Here is a 6,168-nt window from a genome sequence, read left to right as displayed (position 1 = left end):
GCTCCGTTCGCCCAGCACCCCTGCTGAGCTACGATACAACGAGAGCCATCAAGCTACCAGGAACATCGTTGAGCATACAATCGGCGTGCTCAAGCAACGGTTCCGCTGTCTGGACCATTCTGGAGGAGCCCTGCAGTACCCGCCTGAGCAAGTCTCCCACTTCGTTGTTGTGTGCTGCATGCTGCATAACCTTGCAATCCTCAGGACCCAACCAATGCCACCAGACATTGGAGCACCAGCAGAGGAGGAGGAGGAGGAAGATGAGGAGGATGATCATCAGCAGCACCAAGGCGGGAAGGAGGCACAAAGTGGAAGGGCCGTCCGTCAAAGGCTCATAGCAAGTCGCTTCTAGGCCACCTCTGAGGGAATGGCTTCTGCCATTCAAACAACCTGAATGAAACTATCCCGCAACCCCTAAGCCGGTTAAGGCAACAATGAGTGCAAAGACCAAACATGTACATTTTGAATACAGACACTTCTTTATTTCACAAACTCTGTGGGGGAGAAATTCAGTATCGCCCCGTTTGGGGCGCTATTATTGGCGGTGCGCAAAGTTTGGCGCCTGGCGCTAATTATCGCTGCCTACTGCAAAATTCGTCTCTATTGCCCCTGGAGGTGATTGGAGCGCTAAATCAGGTGCTACACACCTCTCTTAAGGCGCTAAACCGGAGGAGCGGGGCGCTACCTCACAGCGCTGGCGAAGCTCAGTGATTTCAGTCAGCAATGGAACACAGACACACTGCCACCATCCAATTCTTAAAGGGGAGTTCTGACGAATGGTCATCGACCTGAAACGTTAACTCTGTTTCTTTCTTCACAGATGCTGCTTGACCTGCTGAGTTTCTCCTGCATTTTCTGTTTTTATCTTAAAGGGGAGGGTTGATCTTGCCTTGCTCTTCATCCACATCCTGCTCATTTCAGCCTTGAATCTCGGCCTGAATCTCAGCCTGGAGAGACCTGTACATCAAATCTGCTGGAAAGAACAATGGAGAGAACCAGGGAAAGAGCTCAGAGTGCAGACCCCATAGTCTCTTCTAAATCGATACAAGGGCAAATCAAAACCAACCTTCAAAACTCCTTCACACAGCATTGAATCTCTCCAGAAGTCTCTCTCTCAGAATGTGTGGTGCAAAAATATCACCGACAGAAAAAGGCAGGAAGCGGTCGCCTTTAAATAGCGCTCCCCTAGTCCCTTTCCGACAGCATAATGGTCCCCTCAACCTGTCGTTGCTAGCGGCAGGCGGTAAGGCAGGGGATGCCACTCAATTTCTGGTCTGGGGCGCTAACGGGGCGTTGCGCACTCGAATTATGTCACGATCTGCCGGTGCAGGAGATCGTGGCAGTACTGTTTAGCGCCGCCGCAAAATGTCCACTCAATTTCGCAGAGGTGCAGGTCTAGCCGCGCCCGGGTGCTAGTTGGTTAGCGCCCCACTTACCGCCCTCTTAAGGCGCTAATGGGTGGCGCTAACAACTGAATTTCTCCCCCTGTGTGTCTCATTTCCGCATGACAAAGTAATAGAAAGAAACACAAAAAAAAGCAGTCATTCACATAACTGGCTCTCACAACCTGGAGACAATGTCCAAAACAGTAACAAAAATTTGACCACGAACCTCGGCCTTCAATAAAACAATGAAAAACATTTTGCCACACCTCCTACTTTTTGCCCTTCGAGTGTGATCTGCTTCCCTTGCAAAATTCCCCCCTTCCCACCCTGCAGCTCCTCCGTAATGGGACCCCAGTGGCTGGAGCAAGGCTGGGGGAAGGCTGCTGAGTGTCAGAAACTGAGCCTGCAGATGCCCTTGAGGAACGGCCTGGACCAGCTCTGGGCCTGGAGGGCCCGGCTGCTGACTGCTCCAACTCTGCATGGGCGGCAGCAGTCTGTCCTGCAGGTGGTGGCAACTGCAGTGGAGAAGTGCCAGTGGTGGCAGCAGGAATGCTGTCATCTTGAGAGAGGACAGCAACTTCCTGCTCGACCGACACACTGGCACTCGCACGGGGCAGCACTTCAGCATCCAGAGCAATCTGATGGAGCACAGATTGCTGGCCTGCTGCGGCGTGGTGAGAGCCCCGGGGAAATCTGCCAGATCCAGCAAGGGTGGCAGCAGTCAGTGCTCGCGTGGCCTCAATCTGCATCTGCATGAGACCAGCCACTGACTGCATTGCAGCACTTAGCATTTGCATGGCAGCTGCCTGTGCTACAGCAAAGTGCTACACACTCCTTGCCAGTGATTCAATGGATTCGGGCATCCTTGCCACTGCAGCCATGAGCTCAGTGTGCCTTTGCTCCGCCTGGGCGCTCATTTCAGCGAGGACCCACTCCTCGTCTGCGTCCAGTGCAGCAGGACTCGAGGCCATACTCTCCCTCCGGGGAGAAGGGCCCCCGAGCTTCCCTACCCCCCTCACATTGCTGCAGCCCGCTGGGTCCTGGAGCTTCACCCTCATCAGACCATTCCCCCCAGCTCCCCTCCAGGGAAGGCATGTCCCCAGTATGGGCATGGGCTGCCTCGGTAGAGGGTGGCGCTGATGGTCCGGCTTCCTCTTCCTCCTCGCCTTCAGCTTCACTCTCACTGGCAGCTTGAGGGCCCGTCTCCTCACCTGGTGAATCACCATCTGAAAGCAGGGAGGTACAAGAGTGGCTTTAGCGTGAGGACAGGGTGGCAGCAAGGGAAGCATGAGTGCAGCGATTTAGTGATTTGGATTGCAAGTGTCAAAGGCTGCTGTTGTGAGGAACAAGTGGAAGGAGAGAGGACAAAAAGGTGATGACCTTACCATTGCTGTCCAGAACGGGGTCGGCGTCTCTAGTGGCGACGGGACCAATCAGCCGGCTTGCCACAATCCTGTGGACGTGCTCCTCAAGATCGCTGAGGGCTTGAAGGTGAGGCCGCCCTCCACCGGTCCGTTGCTGCTGTCTCCTATTATGAGACAGCTTGGCCTGCAAGAAAAAGGACGACGTCTGAGTAAATATACAGCCATGGTCTTGCCTGAAATGCCTCCCATGGTTGAATAGCCCTTACTATATGCAAAGTGTGGAATGTGCGTGTGTGTTTGATGAAAGGGCCATAGGTGTTGGATGAATGTTGGGCATTGGGGCTTTCAAGACCCTCTGGCCATAAAGTGAGGTTGAGATGGAGGGATGAAGAGGTTTTGAAAAAAAGGCACTCACCCTGACGACCCGAGTGAGGTTGTTGAACTTTTTCCTACATTGCACATGGGTCCTAGGCACTGTGGTGTATGTAACCTGTTCCACCTTAAGAGAACTACCTTAAGAGATGTACTACTTTCTCTTGGCTGCTGTATACTGTAATACCGGTGGTGACCACACCGGTATATAAACGTTGTGTAGTGATTTGCTGGGCAGTTCAGCCCTGACCTCCGAATAGTAAAGACCTGTTAAAGTTATTCTTGTTGTCTGTGTCCAGTGATTTATAATAAGCATAACTGGGACACACAGACTCAACAGGCACCATGCTGCTTGAGGACACTCTCTGAGCCACCTCCCTCCACACTCTTCTGTACTCGTGTGGCAAAGGCCTCCTGCCACTCTCTGGGTACAGAATGGATCTTTTGCGCTCCACCCCGCTAACCAGAGTCTCCAAAGCCCGCTTGCAGAAACGCTGTGCTCACTCCCTGGCCCTTTCCATAGTGTCTGGCTGCTAGATTTAGCCACAGGTCTGCTCAGGCCGAGATTCAAGACTCCAGTGAGCAGGGTGTGGCTGCAGAGCAAGATCGACCCTCCCCTTTAAGAACTGACCGGCGCCAGTGTGTCTGTGTTCAATCGTTAACTGACAGCACCTGCGCTGCGCCCGCTCTCTGAGGTAGTGCCTCGCTCCTCGGCCTCAGCGCTTTAAGAGAGGTGTGTAGCTCCTGATTTAGCGCTCCAATCACCTCCAGGGGCGATAAAAGCCAAGTTTGCTGTCGGAGACGATAATTAGCGCCAGGCGCTAAACTTTGCGCACGGCCGATAATGGCGCCCCAAACGGGGCGATACTGAATTTTTCCCCCAAAGTATTTGTTTAATTTCTCTGCCATTTCCTTATTCCCCATTATAATTGCTCCTGTCTCAACCTGTAAGGGACCCACATTTACTTTTGCTAATCTTTTCCTTTTTACATACCTATAGAAGCATTTACAATCTGTTTTTATGCCTCTCACTAGTTTACTCTCATATTCTGTTTTCCCTTTCTTTATCAATTTCTTGGTCCTCCTTTGCTGAATTCTAAAATCCTCCCAATCCTCGGGCTTACTACTCTTTTGGCAGCATTATAAGCCTTTTCCTTTGATCTAATACTATCTTTAACTTCTGTTGATAGCTAATGTTTACTTGGAAGAATATGTGGGTCATTTTCATTGGATGTCTGACAAGCAATCTGATAACACAGAGGCAGTGGAGGGGTTGAAAGAGGTGGTAGAAAGGTAGAACTGCATGTCATTAGCGTGGAGCCTGACACTATGAGCAGGATTTTCATTGGGCCATGGAGGCGGGATTGGAGGTGTGTGGGGGGTTAAAATCCCGAAATCGGGGGTCCCGAACCCATCCCGCACCCAACCCACCTCCATGCCAGTTTCAAAGGAGGCAGGTACCCGACCTGAGCAGGGACCCGCCTCCCCGAGGCGGGAAGGGGATTAGTGCCAATTAACTGCCTGTTAACAGGTAGTTAACAGGCAGTTTTTCGCCTAATCCCTATTTTTAATGTTGAAGTGTGGGATTCCCGATGGCTCCAAACCACACCAAGTTAGAGGAGGTGGACCGTCGGGATGAAGGGCTTGGTGGGGTCGAGATGTTCGGTGTTCAGGTGAGTGATGGGTGCATGAGTGCAAAGGTAAGTGTGTTTGGTGTGTGTAAAGTGTTAAAAGAAGTTCTACTAACCTTTACTTACCTTTACAGCCTTCCTTCCTTCAGGTCTCGGGAGTCCCTCATCTCACCGGCACAGAAAGCAGAATGGCTGCACGCTGTCAAAAATTGCAGCATTCAGCTTTCTGTTCCGGGGAGATCTCTAAATCAGCCTGAGAGGAAGGAATTAAGTTAGAGTACAGATTGTCAGTGTTTGACAGCTTCAAACAGCTGTGAAACGCTGATATTTCATCTGTCAAAAGTTCTTGACAGATTAAATATCAATCTGTGATGTCACCTGTTGCTGGGTAGCCCTTAATTGGCCTGCTGAGTCCGCTGGGCGGGCTCAACAAGGTCAATCAAGTCAAAATCGCGTGGGTTGGCTAGAACTCAATGGAGGCGGGACTACAATCCCGAAAGTTGTAGTCCCGCCTCCTACCCGACTCCTCAATGAAAATCCAGTCCTATATCTTCAGATAATGTTGCCAAGGGGCAGAGTTTAGATGATGAAGAGAGGGGTCCAAGATCCTTGGGGGAGTCCAGAAATAACAGCATGGCAGCAAAAACAGAAGCCATTTCTGGAGATGCTATGGTTATAGGTAAAAGTAGGAAACAGAGGAGGGGCATTGGAGGAAGATGGTGTGGTCAGCCATGTCAAAGGCTGTAGAGCAGTTGAGGAGGGATAGTGCACCACTGTCACAGTCACAGAGGATGTCATTTGTGACTTTGATTATGGCTGTTTAATTGCAGCGGCAGGAGCGGAAACCTGATTGAAGAGATTCAAACACATTGTGGGAAAGATGGGCATGGATTTGGGAGGCGATAACATATTCAAGGACTTTGGAGAGGAAAGGGAGGTTGGAAATGGGTGATAGTTTAAAAGTACAGAAGGGTCAAGGATGAGTTTTATGAGGGGGGGTAATGACGGCAGTTTTGAATGGGAGGAGGACAGTACCCAAGGAGAGGGAATCATTTGCAATGACAGACAGTATGGGGGCCAGGAAGGAAAGTTGGATGGTCAGCAGATTAGCAGGAATAGGGTTAAGGGAGTAGAAGGTGGATCCCATGGACAAGGTGGGCTGGGAAAGAGATAGAAAATAAATTAGAAACAATGCAAGGTCAAGGCGAGGGCAGGGAGAACTTTGGAGATGGTTTGGATCAGTGGGCAAAGAGCATGGGGGCATGCGGCAGAGGCAGTTGAATGGATGACCTCAATCTTAGTGGCAAAAAAAGTCCATGAGCTCCTTGCATTTGTTGTTGGAGGTGAGAGTGGTATGGGCAGGGAAGAGGGATTTAAGGAAGTGGTTGGTAGTGAAGAAAAGGAAAATATTAAATG

The sequence above is a fragment of the Somniosus microcephalus genome, chromosome 10 (genome assembly GCF_052327205.1).
Source record: "Somniosus microcephalus isolate GS21.2 chromosome 10, FLI_Smic_1.0, whole genome shotgun sequence".
NCBI lineage: Eukaryota > Metazoa > Chordata > Chondrichthyes > Squaliformes > Somniosidae > Somniosus > Somniosus microcephalus.
Note: the sequence above shows the minus strand (reverse complement) of the source record.